This window comes from Phacochoerus africanus, chromosome 1 (assembly GCF_016906955.1).
Source record: "Phacochoerus africanus isolate WHEZ1 chromosome 1, ROS_Pafr_v1, whole genome shotgun sequence".
Taxonomy (NCBI): Eukaryota; Metazoa; Chordata; class Mammalia; order Artiodactyla; family Suidae; genus Phacochoerus; species Phacochoerus africanus.
The window spans coordinates 239,968,354-239,987,814 of NC_062544.1; the positions used below are offsets into that span (position 1 = coordinate 239,968,354).

The 19,461-nt window shown below is 39.7% G+C and overlaps 1 protein-coding gene across 2 annotated transcripts in view; it reads right to left on the minus strand.

Moving 5' to 3' along the window:
- COL8A1 (collagen type VIII alpha 1 chain) overlaps positions 1–19,461 on the minus strand; it is a 157,409-nt gene that overhangs the window by 125,614 nt on the left and 12,334 nt on the right. The window lies entirely within an intron of this gene.

Here is a 19,461-nt window from a genome sequence, read left to right on the forward strand (position 1 = left end):
TTTTCATTTCCTGGGCCAGCACATATGGAGAAGATAATTCTTATGAAGCATATAAGATAATTCTTGATGAAATAAGTTAACTTTCAGTTGGAGCTACCTTTCCTTCCTCTCCGCCCTCTTCATTAAGTGTTATTTCTCCCAGTCCAGAAAGCCTAGGCACAGATGATACTGAAATTTTGTTATTTAAAGGAAGAATAAATGATGAACATTTTTCTTCTGCATAAGACTTGGGCTCTTCATTTATCCATCTACAAACACTTCATTCCTTCTGTTTTTATTTTTAACAGGCACCCCCAAAACATGGATTGTAAGAAGGGATTAACATTCCTTGTGGTGTCTCAATGCAATATTTCTGTATCTCCTCTTAAGCGCATCCTGTCCTGTTTTTTCCCACCATGAGAAAGGGATAAGGAACAATGATCAAATTCACTCTGAAGTACTGACAATAAATAGAACTGAAAGGAGCCATATCAGACAGAAAAACTCTTACTCCCAATAACAAGCAATAGATGGTCTTCTGGGAGTTCCCAATGTGGCTCAGTGGTAAGGAGCCTGACTAGAATCCATGAGGACGCAGGTTTGATCCCTGGCCTCACTTAGTGGGTAAAGGATCTGGCATTGCTGTGAGTCATGGTGTAGGTCACAGATGAGGCTCAAAACTGGCATTGCTGTGGCTGTTGCGTAGGCTGGCAGCTGCAACTCCGATTCGACCCCTAGACTGGAAACTTCCATATGCTTCAGATGTGGCCCTAAAAAGACAAAAAAAAAAAAAAAAAAAAAAAGAAAAAAGATGGTCTTCTGATGGAGGCTGTATTTGAGGAAATCTTTAAAATAAGAAAAAAAACCACTCAAAAATATTTTTAGGTAGACAATTTTGGAAGAAAAAGTCAAAGACGACAAAGCTTCCTGATATTTGTTTTTTTCTCCACCATTCGCACAAGTAGTTACAAAATATTAAAGTATACTATTTTTTGTTACATATAAAACTAGCAATAATAATTTACCAACAATGCCTCTTGCCATGAAATGAAATAGTTCCATGGCTCAGAATGTAGAAGTTAAAAGAATAGTTTATTGAGTTTAGGGCTCATTTAAGGTGGTAGCATATTGCAGCAATTAGAAGAACTGGGGCTTTGGAACTAAAAAAGTGAGGGTTTGGATTCAGGTTCTATCTTTGACTGAGCAGGCCACATGCTGTGCAAGTCAACCTTCTGAATCTGATTCTTTATCAACAAAAGGCAGATATGATTCATTTTGTATAAAGTTATTGTGAATACAAAATAAAATAGTAACATGTGTATGCTCTCTCTAGTACCTGGTTCAGAATAGACAATAAATGGATCATACATTAGCCTGTCCTTAAACTGGCAGATGAGGAGAATGAAGACAAAAGGTTAGGACTTGCCAAGGGACATGAGGTTAATTATAGAACTTTTGCTAGAAGAAAAGGGATTTCTTCTATAAACTCAAGGTTTTGTTTTAAATCTGCTCTTCAATAAAATTGCCATAGCATTTGTTTAAAAAAAGTAGATGTCCCTTATTACTGCATGAGCAAGGGAAGTGCAGAGAGGGAAATTGGTTTGTATAAGGATGTGAAACAAATTTCAATAGAAACTTGAAACCAACAAAATTAGATTAATCCACTCTTCCCAATAATCTTCCACACTCATCTGAATTTTTGTTTCCTAAATGTATATACTACAGAGGGATACATCTAATGTGTTCATTGAGGATCTGGTAAAACAGTGAATATTAAAGTAAAACCACATGGACCACCCCACTCTATCTGAGTTGTGGCAGAAAGAAAACTCAGGTGATAAGGCCCACTATATAAACTGAATCTCAAGGAAGAGTATTCATAAGCATCTGTGATTTGTGGCAAAATGTTTTGGTTTGGGGACTCTGGTGACAATTTCATGAGCCAATGAGATTTCATGAGCCATTGAGACATTTTGAAGCCCAAGATGACTGCAGCAAACAGAGCTAAAAGACTGTCTCTTTATCAAGTGTTTCTGTTTTTAATTTCCCCCTAAGCATGCATTTAATTAAAAAAATATTGTCTCTGGGAGATATTTCTGATGACTGGAGCATATGGAGGACTCCAGCCCTGACCCCTGTAAAGGTTCAGAATAGGGTTTAGAAAATTCCTGCCTGGGTCTGAAGTCTCCATGATTTCATCAGGATTCATAATGTGTTACCCACAAGCTTCTTTCAGCGGCTTTCAGGTTGAAGACTAGAATTTCTGGTCAACTTCTTAAGAGGCTAATACTATATCAAGGATTTAACAAGTAAATATTGAATATGTTCATAACTGCCTACAGAAGAAGGCATACACCAGGCCCAGAGAGAGATGTAAATGCAGAAGACAATATTTTTGTGGTGTAAATAACAGGATGTTGATAGGAGTTGTTGCACCGAAATCGATGTGCAGGGTCCCAGTTGAACACAGAAAGATGGTAAATCTAAAAAGATTTACCAATTTCTCCTCACACATCAATGTGGCTGTATGAAGAGACCCCAGAAGTACCAACCCTGTGGCAACCATACTTAACATTTCTTCTTCCCTGCACTCCAACCCTACTCTATCTGAGAAATGATAAGAAGATGAGAACAGCAGCCTGTCGGGGAATGCGTGTTCATGGTGAGAAGGAGTGAGATGGTGGATGCTTTCCACTCCTCAGAGCTGGGTCAGAGGCTGGGGCCAGAAAACTGGGGGGAGGCTTCAAGTACCTCTCTTAGGAATGTTGAGAATTCCTACTGGATGGGAAGTCTGGCACCCTGGATTTCCAACCTGAGAAATGGGAATACTGAGGAGGACAAGGGGATGTGGAACTGCTCCCATTTCCACTTTTGGACGTAGTGAGGAGATGTTGCTTTCTTGCTTTCTGTGGACTTCACAGAAGGTAGCTGTTACTCAGCAATGATGTTTTAATCAATAGAAAAAGCACTTCAACTACAGCAGTGTAAGTTAAAAAAATAGTCTATTTCTTCTCTCTCTTGCCACCCAAAATATTTGAGATCCTAGGCTTCCATAAAGGGGAGTGAGAAAAGTGTGCTAAAAGCAGAGTTGGGGCACAGCAGGTGCTGAGCTGGGAGGAGCAGTGGAAAAGCAGAGGGAGAGGGGAAAGATTTAACTTGGATTTGAGGTTGAAGTTTTAAACTGAATGGAGCCTTTAATTGCTTAAAGTGACCATGAAGTTACAGAATCTAGCCAAGATGTCATTAAAGGGCAAAGATGATTCAGAAGAGCCAATCTGGGAGCTGCCATTGAAGAAAAATAACTTGTTCCAATCATTCATTCAATAATAGTAGTTAAGGGCCTAAGTTGTGCCTGGCACTGCTCCAGGCCTCTGGGAGAGACCACGTAGAAAACAAAATAAAGAGCTCACTCTTTAGAGCTCACATTCAAGTAGGGTAAGACAAATAATAACAAACAGACAACAGTATAGTTATATATTGGATTCTACATAACCCTGTCCTTTCAGTAGTGGGAGAATGTATTGTGACATTCATCCAATGTAATAAAAGTCTTTGAGATCCCATAGATAGACTCAGCTCTGAGGTTGCTGCTCTATGCAGGGAGTATTTGGTAATTAGAGGTAGACCTTTTTATTTCGGTACCTGTAGATCAATGAATTGTGATGAAATGTCCATTGTATACAGAAAATTGTGGTAGAGGAATTTATAGAATTGAGGCAGGATTAGAAAAAAAAACATAAAATATTTTTTCTTAGATGTACAAGAAAATTTTAAAAAAATCTTATATTTTTAAAAATTCTAGAGAAACTTGGTTTCAATAGGCATAAAGGTATATCTTTTTTTTCTATTGGAAAAAAATCTTACCACCTCTATCCCTTTCTTACCAAGCTTGTTTCCCCTAGCACAGATTTTTCATGATTTCAGAAGTAAGTTATAGGAAAAAAATAACAATGGGAATTGCTGGAAAATAAGATGCAAAAAGTCAGACATCAGCTTACTTTTGGATTTGGAAAATTTATAAAGCTTATTGCAGTGAAAAGACAAAACAAAATACCACCATTACTAGTTTTATCAGAATGCCTCTTAAAAAGTTAAAAAAAACCCCAACTGTGTATTTGCTAAAGTTCTGCAGGTCAACAGGAGACACATTATGGAGATAGGAAACAGGAATTCTGAAGGGACTTAGAGAAACCAGAGCCCTACCACCTTGGCTGTGCCTGAAGAAACTAACAAACACATATTCCAAAGACTTTCAAAGGGACACTTTGTGTTTGATGTACTGGTTGGGAACAGTGAGGCTGGGTATAGTGTATGTTGACTCTAATAATGAAGCAATAGGTACTCCATTCTCGGGGCTTGTGATCAAATATCTGACCCCTTTTATACCTGGACTTGGCAGAGTGGTTTTTTCTACCTCGACTGAAACCATGGCACCATCCAGGAGGCTGGAAGAATGCCTCCCAGTCAGAGATGCCATTGTTTCTCTTCTCAGAGCAGCTGAACCACAGGGCCTTGGTTACTCCTTGCTTGAGCCTTGGCACTCCCCAGAAGCCACAGGCACAACTGAAAGAATACTGGAAGAGCAGTGGGTAGTGGGCAAAGTTATCTAACTCATGATTTCAAAGCTTAGTTGATAAAATTCTAGGAAAAGAAGTCTTTGGAAAGCCTCTAAGTCTGAGTTAGTATCCCCTAACTCAGAGAACTGGGCTCCCCTGAGCACACTGTACTTCCTTTACCAAAATACATTCCACATTGTCTCATTTTCTTGACCTCGTTCAACTGAATAGGGGCTTTGTTTATTCTGCTGATCAATGAGTTCCCAGGCCCTGGTGCAGTCCTGACTCATAGTGGGTACTTAATAATTCTTTCCTGATTGAATAAGGAATAAAGGAAAGCTCTGAATGACACAGGTTTGCAGTGTTCAGCTCTGTTATGTGGGTCTGTAGTGGAAGCTGTCCTTCCCATAGCAGTAGCAAAGGGTGGTATGGACATTTTGCAGAGGCAGAGTGGAAGAATCGGGCTGCCTGACTAGATAACAGATTATCTGTAGCTATTCTTCATGCACACAGCTCAATTCAATGGCCTCTGTGTTTAGCTCTTTGTCTAGAAGTGATGATTGGCTATTTTTAGGCTCAGTCCAATTTTGTTGTGACGTACAATGTGCATATATGAGCCAGATATGAATAAACATAGACCAAGGGACTGCATATCTGGAATTTACAGAAATATTTAAAAATGCAAATGCAAATGCCAGTGTGGTTAAGAACCTAAGGTCACATGGCCAGCTAGTGCCAGAAACAGAGCGCCTTCTGGCTCTCTGGACTTCCAAGTGCAGTGCTATTTCCACTCTGCCGCAGACTCAGAAGCCCTTTTTTTGTGGGGAGAACATATAAAATATTACCATTTTGCCCTTTGATAGCTGAAAAGTATGCCAACAATTTTGGATCACTTAATTGTTGAAGTTCCCACTTCTCTCCAAGGCAGCCTAATATCTACCGTGATGAACATCTATAAGGTGCCTTAAAAGTTTCTAAGTTGCTTGCTTAAATTCGCAATAGTTAGACATGCTTGTTGAATGTTTCAATCAATTAAAAAATGTGGAGATAAAAAGGGTAAGTGCTATTCACCCACCCTCCTTACTTACTACCATTTCCCAGAACCCCAGTTAGCAGTTTGATATGTACCATTCAATCCTTTATATATTCATATATGCATATATGCACTTATATATACATAAGCATATGTACAAATGTCTAGCTTCTCTAGTAACAAAAATATGAGATTATTGTTATGGGTTGAATTTTATCCCCCCCCCAAAATTTATATATTGAACTCCTAACCCCCAATACCTTAGAATGTGACCTTATTTAGAAATAAGTTTGCTATAGATGTATTAGTTACAATAAGATCATATGGGAGTAGAGTGGGCCCCTAATCCAGTATGACTAGTATCCTTATAAGGATACTTTTATAAGGGGGAAATAGGGACACAGACATAAACATGAACATTGGGAGAGACTATGTCAGGATGAAGGGAGAGATTAGGGTAATGCATCATTTAAAAGTGAAGGAATGCCAGGAGTTCCCTTATAGCACAGCAGGTTAAGGAGCTGGCCCAGGTCACTGCTGTGGCATGGGTTTGATCCCTGGCCTGGAAACTTATACATGCCACAGGCTCAGCAAAAAAAAAAAAAAAAAAAAAAGTGAAGGAATGCTAAAAATTGCCAGTAAGTCATCAGGAACTAATAGAGAGGCATGAAACATAAAAAAGTGAAGGAATGCTAAAAATTGCCAGTAAGTCATCAGGAACTAATAGAGAGGCATGAAACATACTCTTCCTCATAGCCCTCTGAAGGAACTAACTTTTCTGATATCTTGGTCTTATCCTTCTGGCTTTCAGAACTGTAAGACAATAGATTTCTATTGTTCCAAGTCATCTAGTTTATGGTACTTTGTTACGGCAGCTCTAGCAAACTAATCCAGTCATTAAGCACGTTGTTTTGAAAATTGCTTTTTTGAAGTTCCTGTGGTGGCACAGCGGTAATGAACTCAACTAGTATCCAGGAGGATTCAGGTTCAATCCCTGGCCTCACTCAGTGGGTTAAGGATCTGGCGTTGTCATGCGTTGTGGTGTAGGTCACAGGCAAGGCTTGGATCTTGTGTTGCTGTGGCTGTGGCTGTGGCCAGCAGTTGCAGCTCCGATTTGACCCCCACCCTAGGAACTTCCATATGCCGCAGGTGTGGCTCTAAAAAAAAAAAAAAAAGAAAGAAAAGAAAAGAAAATTGCTTTTTTTTTTTTTTTTCTATTTAGGGCTGCAGGTGCAGCATATGGAAGTTCAGAGCTACAGCTGCTGGCATATGCCACAGCCACAGCAAAGTGGGATCTGAGCCGTGTGTTCGACTTACACCACAGCTCATAGCAACGGTGGATCCTTGACCCACTGAGTGAGGCCAGGGATCAAACCTGCACCCACATGGATACTAGTGAGATGCATTTCCACTGCACCTCCAGGAACTCCCCAAAATTGCTTTTTTGATTCAAAACATAGCTCCTCTATATCCTCCTAAATTTATATATTAATAATAATATATAATATAAATAATAATAATGTATACATATAATATTTTTTTCAACGGTTGTGTGGGGTTCTATACAATGGCTGTTTCCCATTTGAAGGATTTGTATGTTTTCTCTTGTTCACTATTAATGTAATTAACACAATTATTATTATTTTTAATTGTGGGAAAAATACCCATAACATAAAATTTATCATCTTAGCCATTTTTAAGTGTACAGGTCAATAGTGCTAAGTACATTCATACTGTTGTACCATCAATCCCCAGAACTCTTTTCATTTCGCAAAGCTGTCATTTTATACCTGTGAAATAATGACTCTCCATTCCCTCCTCTTCTCAGACCCTGGTGACCACCGTTCAATTTTCTGCCTTTATGAATTTGGCTACTCTAGGTAGCTCATATAAATGGAACCATACAATACATGTCTTTTTGTGACTGGCTTGTTTCACTTAACATAATATTCTCAAGTTTCATCCATGTTGTAGTATGTGTCAGAATATCCTTTGTTTTTTAAGGCTAAAAAATATTCCATTATATGGGTATACCACATTTTGTCATGACACAGGTTGTTTTCACATTTTGGCTATAGTGATTAGTGCTGCTATGTGGCAAACACGGATGTGAAAGTATATATGTGAGACCACTCTTTCAATTATTATGGGTATATACTCATAGGTTGAATTTCTGGGTCATATGCTAATTCTATTTTTAATTTTTTGAGGAACCACCATACTGTTTTCCATAGTAGCTACACAGTTTTACACAGTTTTATCCCGCCAACAGTCCACAGGGTTCCATTTTCTCCACCTCCTCACCAATATTTGTCATTTTCTGTTTCTTTTTCTTGTCTTTTTTTGTCTTTTTAGGGCTGCACCCACGGCATATGGAGGTTCCCAGGCTAGGGGTCTAATCGGAGCTGTAGCCACTGGCCTACACCACAGCCACAGCAATGCTAGACCCAAGCTGCGTCTGTGACTTACACCACACAGCTCACGGCAACACCAGATCCTCAACCCATTGAGCGAGGCCAGGGATGGAACCTGCAACCTCATGGTTCCTAGTTGGATTCGTTTCTGCTGCGCCATGGCGGGAACTCCTCTTTTTCTTTTTTAATAGTAGCCATGCTAATGACTATGAAGTGGTATCTCTTTGTAGTTTTTATTTGCATTTCCTTAGTGATTTGTGATGTTGAGTATCTTTTTAACGTACTAGTTGGGCATTTGTGCATCCCCTTTGGAGAAATGTCTATTCAGTCCTTTGCCCATTTTAAAATTGGGTTGTTTACTTTTTGTTGTTGATTTCTAGGAGCTCTCTGGGTATTAACCCCTTACCAGAGGGGGTTACTTTTTCCCATTCCATAGGTTGCCTTTTCACTCTGCGGACTGCATCCTTTGATGAGCATCGTTGTTCTTATATCCCAAGACAAACATGTGAATATATCTGTAAGATAGATCCTTGGGGTGGGATTATTAGTTTAGGTTCCAAAAGTTGTACCAATTTAGATTTTTACCAGCAATGTATGACATTCCCCACTCTCCATTCCCTTGTCAGCACTGAGTAAGAGATCCATTTTAAGAACTGATATAGACATAGACATTGAAAAGGATATTTTTATACATAGCTATTATGTTCTTCAAACAGCAAAAGCCTGTTACATCTTGGTTAGCTATTAAACAAATTTGGGTCCAATCATGTCCCCTGGAACTTTAACACATATATACAGTAAAAACCTATAATTCAGAAATTAGTTCTGCCCTTAGCCCTAGGGCAAAAAGCTTTTACTCATTTTCACTAAAAGCTCTATAATTAGTTCATTTACATCAAGTGATTTACTTTAATGAATGGTGCCATTTTATAAATTGAGTAAATAAACCTGTCCCAATTCATAGCTAGAGAAATTACAGGAGACGCCAGAGTGCCAGAATGATTCAGTGTATGCCAACGATTCAATCTCCTGGCCCAGAATCCTTGCCATTGCCAGCCCCTCTGCAGCACCATAGAATTCCAGTTTAAGGGGCTCCTGGAAGGGCCAAGCAGAATGTTTGACATTTGGAAGAAGGACGACAATATCCCACAGATTTAGTGGGTGCTGTCTCACTGCATCTAAGAAAGGGACCTGGCCCAAAGGAAGACATTTCTTTTGTCATTATATTTTTAAAAATAATAATTACTGGAAGATAATCATGGTTTTAGATCTTGAGTTCAGAGGCAATGAGGTCTGTCCCTTAAATCATACCACCTGTATAAAGGCCCACGAGGTCCCTACACTGACATTAGGGAGGTTATACAAAGCCATGGTGCCCTGACACAGTTCCTCTTCTTTCCCTGCTAGAACTTTGTACCCAGAGCACTTATGACAGATGAGCCATGCTGGTGGATGAACACTTGTCCTCCTGTGTGACTATATGTCAGGCACATAAGTGTTTCAGTTTCTGGGTCCTCTACTGCAGCTTATTAAAAACCAGAGAAATGGAGTCTGGTGTTTCCATATGGCTTTTCTAGTTTACTGGCTCTATTTGCTTGTAAAAATATGTTTTCAATTACACTTAAAACACTTGATTCAAAGGACTTTGGGAAAATCAAGATGTATTGTTTTCCCTGCTCACATCACATACGTTCTGGTTTATGGGGGACTTAGGGTGCTGTGTGCTGACGTCAAATGGCCGTGATAGAATAGAGTCTTGGGAGAAAGGTGAAGAGTAGGCTTAAGCTATAAATAATAGAATAGTAACAAAAATCAATGTTTATTCTGGACTCCTTGTGAATATGACAGATTGCAGGCATGACCATAAATGACAAAACTATATGTAAAACCCAGAGGAAAAAGTGAGACTGCTTGGAACATAAGATCAAAACAGGAAATATTGGTTTGAGGCGAACCTCTTTTCCTCAGATAGAACTTTCTAGATGTTTTTTTCAGTCATCCATATCTAATTATTTTTCTTTGACAATAATACAAAATTGGAAAGAGTTTTAAAACCACAGGCTTAGTGGGGCTAAAGGGGAGATTTTTGTTTTCCTCAGAGGAGTAAGAGCTTACCATGAATGCTTCATAGTTAATATCATTATTAGCCCTTTGTCCTGGTCATGGACAAGGCAATATTGCTTTACTGACTGTTTGTTAAATATTCATCTGTCCAGACAGAGTGCACAGATGGATTATACTGGGCCATTTCCCAAATAGGAGAAGGGAGGCCACAGTGAGAAGTTAAGTGGGAGTTAGGACTAAAGTGCTATGAAAGCACCCCCCCCCCCCCATTCCAATACACATGACCCTTGTTGGAACTTCTAAGGGCCAACCATGAATGAACCAGGGCAATGGTATCCTTGTCCACAAGCCATATACTACATGGAAAGCAACTGGGGGCTCACAATACTGAGCTAGATACCACCAGGAAAGGGTATTTGCCCCCCCTTTCTTTTTTTTCTTAATGTGTTTTATTACATTTATGGATAGGCATACAACAATCACCATCCTCCCCCCACCCCCTTGTTCTCCCTACTCAGCCAGCTATTGTATTGTCCTCACTTCTAGCCTAGGACCTTAAGTAGCATACATATCCTTTGGCATGCCGGTTTAAAATGAGGATTTAGGACCCAATTCATAAGATTCTGAGCTAATAGGGATATGTGGGGCTGTGGACTCATGATGCAGGTAGTGCTTGGACCACACTATAATACTCTGGGAAACTGCCCAGGATGAGCATGAGAGGGACCGGTTGGGGTTTGTGACAATCAGATTTTGCTTGCTATTATTGGTAAGGGCCTGTTTTAGACCTTCTCTTCCCCTCCTTGAACTACTGGTGGTTAAAAGACCTCTTGGTTTTTGATTTCTTTGACCAGACTTTTGACCCCTCACTTTGTCCAGAACTGTAGTTGATCCTTGAATCTGCTGCTTTGTCTCTGATATCTGTGCTTCTCTCATGATCACTTATGTATCCTTCACTCTTTCCCTGATTTGATAAATATTGAATATATATGCACTTGGTTCAGGCTCAGTGCTAGGAACACACTGCTTAGTAAGACAGACTCAATTCAGACCATACTAGGGTGTCTAGATCAGCAGGAGAGATAGTTAATTAGACAGTACAGTGAAAGCATCAAATGCTACAGGAGGGCCAACCAATCCAGTTCTGGGCTAAAGGGAGGCTTCTGGGATGGCTTAAGGAGTTGGGAGGTGATGAGAAGGCAGAGTGTTCTAGGCAAAAAGACAGGACAGGCTATATGAAAGGCCTGAAAGATAAGAAATATGTTACTCTCTCAGAGAAAACTGTGACTATGTGTACAGTAGGGTTGGTGAGAGCAGGCAGTGTGGAAAGGAATGGAACTGGAAAGATGGGAGGCCCGGACCACTAAAAACCTTGTAAACCCTGTGATGGTGTTTGGACTCTAACTTGAGGGCCATAAAATATCACTGAAAGGTTTTAAGCAGGGGTGAGTCACAATCTGATCTGTGCTGAGAAAGAACACTACAGCTACAGTGGGCCAATGGTGCAACAGGTTCAGAGTGAAGGCCCCAGCCGGCAGGAGGGGTGGGATGAGGAGCACTAGAGAATATGTCAGAGGAGAGACTTGGGGAGAGAAATTCTGCAACAGTAGGAAAGGTGTAAAGGACAGAGTGGCCTGCAGGTCAAACATGTGTTAGGTAATGGTGAGCTGAGGGTATTACCATAGAAACTTCTTCCCAGAGAGAAAAGAGTGAAGACATTTTTGAGATGTCCTTAGAGCACTTAAGGTAATGAGATTTTAGTCCTAAGATAAACTCTTCAATTGGGTGATATATATGAACAGCCAACCACTCAATCTTATCAGGCAAAGAATGACACTAGCCATTTAAAAATGTACCAAAATGAATATGTATCTTTTCCAGATTGTGTCATTAAGAATTAAAACAAGCAATAAAACTCAGCTATAAAATACTGAGAAGTCAGATGGCATACTAAGACTCATTAATCAATTAATATACATGAAAGCCCTTCATATACTATGGAGTTATAGGAAATTTATTAGAGTGTGACAGATGTCAAGAAAGAAGCATCCAATGGAGTTCCCGTCATGGCTCAGTGGTTAACGAATCTGACTAGGAACCATGAAGTTGCGGGTTCAATCCCTGGCCTTGCTCAGTGGGTTAAGGATCCGGCGTTGCCATGAGCTGTGGTGCAGGTTGCAGACGTAGCTGGGATCCTGTGTTGCTGTGGCTCTGGCATAGGCTGGCAGCTACAGCTCCAATTCGACCCCTAGCCTGGGAACCTCCATATGCTGCGGGAGCAGCCCTAGAAAAGGCAAAAAGACAAAAAAAAAAAAGCATCTGAAACAACAAAAAGCATGACATACGATCAACCGTGGGATGTAATAACCAATTTCAATATCTGAAATCTCTTAGTGAAGACCTCAGTGCATCTTCAGCTTCTGGAACCATGAGGAACTTTTTTTTTTCTCTTGAAGGATGGAGCCAGATTTTCTAGACACAAAGCTATACTATTTTTTCATTTGTCCTAAAAGTAAGTTCAAACTGAGAAGCCATCTTAAGGCTTGAATGAGTAAGATCAGAAAAAGAAACTCATGATTTCAATGAAAAGCAAAGTTCGGCCCCCTCTTTTGTCAGAAAGTTCTGACAACAGAAAAGGGCTCCACTGGTAGCTATATGCCCAAGTGAACTTTTCTCACCAATGCATAGCACTGGACAGATTTGGATGGATTTGGAATGTGCCCTTCTCTCTGCTAAATATCTTTTTCCAATCTTGTCCTTCTAAAACCCAGAGTTCAAAGCTTCATGACTACTTTTTTTATGCGGGAGCAAATTGACCACAGCACTATTAGAAAAAGACATGAGTCAGAGAGTTTGGCTCTTTGTTTCTTTGCTGCATTCTTTGGAAAGGAAAGATTGGAAGGAAAGACATTAGAGAAAGAAAGACTGACTTCCTTTGCATCTTTTCCTTGAAGGGTGTTTGCTTAAAAAATAATAACTACAGACCAGGCTATTATTGGGATTTACATTAAGTATTTCCAAGTTTTGAAACAGGAACAAAGTCCACCAGACCCCTGTTAGCTAAGCTTTTGTTTTTGTCATTATACAAATAGATAAATTGAGTCACGGAGCAGTGAGGTAATTTCCCTGATCTCAGTTGTATTAGATGAAAAGAAAGCATGAACTCAAAGTTTTGGATTCCAGGTAACCACTTTGATCATTTTTACTGGAAGGTGGCAACCTAAAAGTTAATAATCCGTTATACTGCATGTTAGGGAGATGAGGTTTTCTAGCTTAAAAGGAATTCTACTTCATATAATTTATTATATACGTATGTGTATATATACATATGTACATGTGCATGCATACACACATATATATTTGAATAACCTCAACATTCATGAATCTTTAGGGAATGAGACATTTGGGGTAATTAAAATTTCCTTAATAGTCAATATTTTACACCAATCAGGACCAAAATATGCTTGTTTTGATACATTTGAAATATAGAATTTCCTTAATTCTTTTTTTTTTTTTTGTCTGTTCTAGGGTCACATCCGTGGCATATGGAGGTTCCCAGGCTAGGGGTCTAATTGGAGCTGTAGTCACCAGCCTAGGCCACAGCCACAGCAACTCAGGATTGAGCCGTGTCTGTGACCTACACCACAACTCATGGCAATGCCGGATCTTTAACCCACTGAGCGAGGCAAGGGATTGAACCTGCAACCTCATGGTTCTGAGTTGTATTCGTTAACCACTGAGCCACAACAGGAACTCCGAATTTCCTTAATTCTTAAAAGACACTACTAAATATGCCAATATATATGTTCAGCTGTAAGTCAGTGATTTCCCCCAGGAACTTCCTAAGGCCATGCAATGATTCGTCTCCTCAAACTTTTATCATTTCAGGTCTTTTCCTCCTCTTTTATTGCTTGGCTTCCATGATTCTACTTCTTCCTACTGTCAGTGCATTTACTTGTTACCACCCCTTCTCCTTTTCAAATAGGTACTTCAGGTTTATTACCTTCATAAGACTCAGAGAACCAAGTTTTATTAGAATTATTTGCAAAGTAGAAGTAAATAGGTTTGAAGTGAGGACTTCTTGTAATTGCATATGACTACGAATTTTAGTGACCACCATCTTTTATTAATCTCTGGGCACTTTTGACTCACTTTTTGTCCTCAGCTGTATTCTATAGGGTTGAAATTTTCAGAAGTTAGAATGCTAGCTAAATGAAAAGCTACCTTAAATATACTTAAATTCTAAAACTCAGCCTGGAATAATTTATTTTTTTCCCCCAGTGATTCAGACACTATTCATCCAATCGGCATTTATTGGAAAGCAAAATACTTCACTCTGTTCCAGGGTCTTAGGAGTTCTCAGTGTCTCAGGGTCATCTCTAGGACGCTCACTATTCATTTTATCTTGTTGGCAACAAAATGAAGATGATTTCATAACAGCTTTAGTTGAAAGAATATCAGATAAAAGATAGTTTATTGTTTGGTACATTCTTATATAGGTGTGTTGAATGTCTGAACTTTGTCTATTAATGTGCTGACCTGTTACTTTTTGGCTTGGATCCTTGACGGTTGTTGAGTGAGAGTAACGATGGGCAAGTTATGAGAGGATCCTGGTCCCAGTGAAGGCTTAGAACACCTTGAGCTGCTTGAAAAATGCACAGATTTGGCCTCCCTTTTGAAGAACAAGAAGAAAAGGAGTCCTCACATTCCCTCTGCATTTATGCTCCAAGTAGCTTTTTATTGGTTTCTATGCCTTTCAGCTATTAATCATTAAGTACAGGTGAAACAGTTCTTGGTGATGTCTAGCATAGGGCTTGGTGCAAACTAGGTGCCCAAAAGTTATATACAGAATAAATAAGGGAGGTCGAGATTAAAGCCCTAAACAAAGAAAGCTAGGTAACTGAACTTGAGTGATGAAGTCTTTTAAAACTTGTTTGTCTCCTTTTCCTTTGTCTTTACAAACTAAAGTGCCTTTTACTGTAGCTTTTAATTTTCCTTATTCTAACATTGGGCTCCTTAGAGACTTTTTTTTTTCTTTTTTTTCTTTAAGACACGCACCTGTAGCACATGGAAGTTCCCAGGCTGGCTAGGGAGTGAATCAGAGCTGCAATTGCCGGCCTACGCCAAAACCATAGCAACGCGGGATCTGAGCCGCATCTGTGACCTACACTGCAGCTCACAGCAACGCCAGATCCTTAACCCACTGAAGAAGACCAGGGATCAAACCCACATCCTCATGGATACTAGTTGGGTTAGTTACTGCTGAGCCACAACGGGAACTCCTTAGAGCCATTTTTGAGACAGTGTGGATTGGAAGTTTTCTTGACAATTAAGGCATAGAGATAAAAAGGCTAGGGCTTTTTTTTTTTTTTTTTTTTTCTTTGTCTTTTTGCCATTTTCTTGGGCTGCTCCTGCAGCATTTGGAGGTTCCCAGGCTAGGGGCCGAATCGGAGCTGTAGCTGCCGGCCTACACCAGAGCCACAGCAATGCGGGATCTGAGCTGCGTCTGCGACCTACACCACAGCTCACGGCAATGCCGGATCCTTAACCCACTGAGCAAGGCCAGGGATCGAACCCGCAACCTCATGGTTCTTAGTCAGATTTGTTAGCCACTGAGCCACAACAGGAACTCCAAGACCAGGGCTTTTTTAAATAAGAAAATGAAATTCATGTAAGATAGGATTCTGATGAGCTGACACTGATTGTTGTAGGGAGAATGCATGGCTTGAAGGAAGTACATTACTTCTGAAAAGGAATATATATATTGTATATCTATACGAATTGCTTTGCTGTACACCAGAAACTAACACAACATTATAAATAAACTATACTTCAATAAAAAGAAGGTATATTACTGCATCAAAATGCAGGGGTCAAATGTATCTGAGATGCCAGCAGTCTCAATGGGAGTGTGCAGGGCATAGCAGCATAAAGCTCCAGAAGCCCGTGAGATGAGCTAAGACCTTAGGTGAGACGGTTATCTATTTTCTGATGAAACCACAGCTGCCTATACAAGATGTACATTTGCCATAGTGAAGGTGGCCTTAGACTGTGAAGGGATTATATAATGACAAAAATCTCCTTTGGGGAACTAGTGGGGATATTGACATAGTGCCATTTAGTGCAAGCAAGCAAATAGCAATAGCAAAACCAAAACAACCCTCTTACCTTCCAAAACCAAAAAACCTCAAAAGACCAGAAATATAAATAAACCTATAAACAGTCCACACTGCCACCCTGACAAGCTCATAGAAGCACCCTAGAGGAGGATGAGTCCAGAGTTCATCAAATGAACTACAAGGCAGAGAGATCCTTGGTACCTTATCTATATCATGTAAAAAGCAGTATTTAAGCATTCAATAACTGGTAGTCATTATTATCAAATAACTTTTACTGGGTACCTTCTGAATGCCAGACACTTTCTCACATGCTATCTTATTGAACATCATAACAATCCTGAGAGTAGACTTATTTTAGAGCAGAGAAAATGAACACTGGGTGAGATTCCCTGTCTGGCCCAGAGTGGCTGTGTTGCAGGTGTCAGAAGCAGTACATGATCCCAAGACTTCTTATGCTAAATCCAGTGCTTTGATTTATGCCTGGTTTCACATCAATGATTTAAGATTCCCCTCACCATAAATGACATGTACTTTGATATTAATTAAAAGGAGAATTTTAAAACACCCTTTAAAAATTATAGGCAGGTTTAAAGTGAATTGTGTGTTCTTTAAAATCATAAACTGTACAGAAAACAACCTACAAAACCATTCCTGCTGATTATTAATGACATTTCTTAGAACTGGTCCTTCTCCCACTGCAAATCTGATTGTCCTCAGATTATTATTATTTTTTTTTGTCTTTTGTCTTGTTGTTGTTGTTGTTGTTGTTGTTGCTATTTCTTGGGCCGCTCCCACGGCATATGGAGGTTCCCAGGCTAGGGGTTGAATCAGAGCTGGAGCCACCGGCCTATGCCAGAGCCACAGCAACGCGGGATCCGAGCTGTGTCTGCAACCTACACCACAGCTCACGGCAACGCCGGATTGTTAACCCACTGAGCAAGGCCAGGGACCGAACCCGCAACCTCATGGTTCTTAGTCGGATTCGTTAACCACTGCGCCACGATGGGAACTCCTGATTGTCCTCAGATTATTAATACGGTGTTGTAAATAATACTTTGGGGTAAAATGTCAATGATACAGCAGTTAAAGAGGAGAGCTCAGGAATCGGAAATTCTGGTTTCATATTCTGGTTATTTTATTTCTAGCAATGTGATTTTGAGGAAGTTACTTAACCTCTCTTATATAGTTTCCTGTCTCAGAGGAAAGTGATTAGGATGAAATGCAATAATAGATAAGAAAAAAAGCTTTCAGCATTCTGCTTGGCAAAGAGTAAACCTTTAATACACATTAACTGCTATCATTGTTGGGAGTTAGGGGCCTACATTCTTGAAAAGCTATTCTCAATCACTGAATCTGCATTAATAAATAACCACTGTAGATTATTCTGCTTTCCTTTGCTGCAGTTTCTCAGTTATGATGTCAGGACCACTCCTAGATATGATATCTTTATTTTTATTTATTTATTTATTTTTGTCTTTTTTTTGGCCTTTTCTAAGGCCGCTCCCGTGGCATATGGAGGTTCCCAGGCTAGGGGTCTAATCGGAGCTGTAGCCACTGGCCTATGTCAGAGCCACAGCCATGCGGGATCCAAGCTGCATCTTTGACCTACACCATAGCTCACGGCAACGCTGGATCCTTAACACACTGAGCAAAGCCAGGGATCGAAACCGCAACCTCATGGTTCCTAGTCAGATTCATTAACCACTGAGCCACTATGGGAACTCCTAGATATGATATCTTTAAATCTTAGTCTGGATTAGTAAAAAGAAGACTTCAGGAATGGAATGATCTAGGTTCATATTCCAGCTTCAACACTCACTATCTATATGATGTTGTAAATTAAGTCCCCATAGCCTCATGTGTAAAATGCAGATAAAAATCTCTAACTCAAATAAAGGAATACATATAGAGTACATGTCATAAACTGTACATTTCTCTACAAAGGCTAATTATTATTATGATCATCCTTGCTATCTTCATTTTTAAAAGCCCCAATTTAAGATGTTAGCACTCTGTTGCTGATGTGGTAAAAATGAACTCTGTTTTGTAAAAACAAGGTACCAAACTTCTCTAGTGTTCTTGCTCTGTTGAGTCATGGATTCTTTCTTTAGCCACTGGCTCATGTCTGCAGATGAGAATTTTATTTATATGTATTTAAATGTGATTTAAAACATGGTTATTCTTTTATGGCTAAATGTAAAAAAAAATTACAGGTTAAATGTTATTGCTATCTTTACCATACTCTAGAGTTTGCTTATCCTGTAATTTGTCAATATTTTACAAGGTAGAGGAAAATACACACCCATAATTATTTCTTGATGCTGTCTGACTGATGATAGCAGGGTAAATTCTTCATTTATTATTTGTTTTTAAAAGTTTTCATTGAAGGTTTTTCCAGTCACTCCAAATAAACTTAGCTGTGAATGGAAAAGATACAGCTGATTGCCCTGGCTTCGTAAGTGTCTCTTCTGCCCTTGTCCCTGCTCTTCACTGAGTCAGAAGGAAGGCATGCAGTGTGGCCGACCTCCGAAATCATTAAACATCTCTTGTAAACTGTTGCTGTTAAAGACTCACTCTGGTTTATTTTCTGAAGGCTTATTAATAAGTCAGAATCTACTCTGCAGCCAGGCTGTTTGATCACTCTGCTCCTGGCTTTGCCGGGCACAGGGTTTTATTGCGTGGTTGGCTTGTTGGCACGATGGTTCCTGAAGGGCCGTCAGTAAGCCAGCAAGCGCCAGGGGCACATCACTGTCAAATTCCAAAGACCTGCGGCCTCCCCTGACCTGCTGCAACAGCTTCAGCCTTCTTCAAAGAACCTCAGGTTGTTCACTGGAAACAGAGATAAAAACGCTCTGGGAAAAATCTACGATTGAGAACTACTTTCCCTCAGAAATCGATGGGGCTTCATGAGGAGAGAAAAGCAAAACTCTGGTGGCTGAACTCCTTTCAGATCCTGGGGGATGGTTTTTCTCTGTAGAAAAGGTCATAATGAAAACTGAAGCAATTCTGTCTCAGCAGGCTGGAAACATGTTTAAAAAACATTTAAAACATGTTTTTCTCCCCAAAGGGAAAAGAGATGACATAGTAGAGAATAATGGAACTTTCTCTTTCAAAGGCTCAGTTCAAATCATCCTTTATCTCATTTTGTTTGCATAGTAATAAAGGGCCCAGGTAGTGATAGAGGGCTATTTTTAAGCCATTTTTTTAAAAAGCAAATATCATCTAATTTTATTTTATTAAAATTACCTATGTAGGGGAGAGGATTCTTTAAGATAATATAGCTGTTAGAGGCAGAC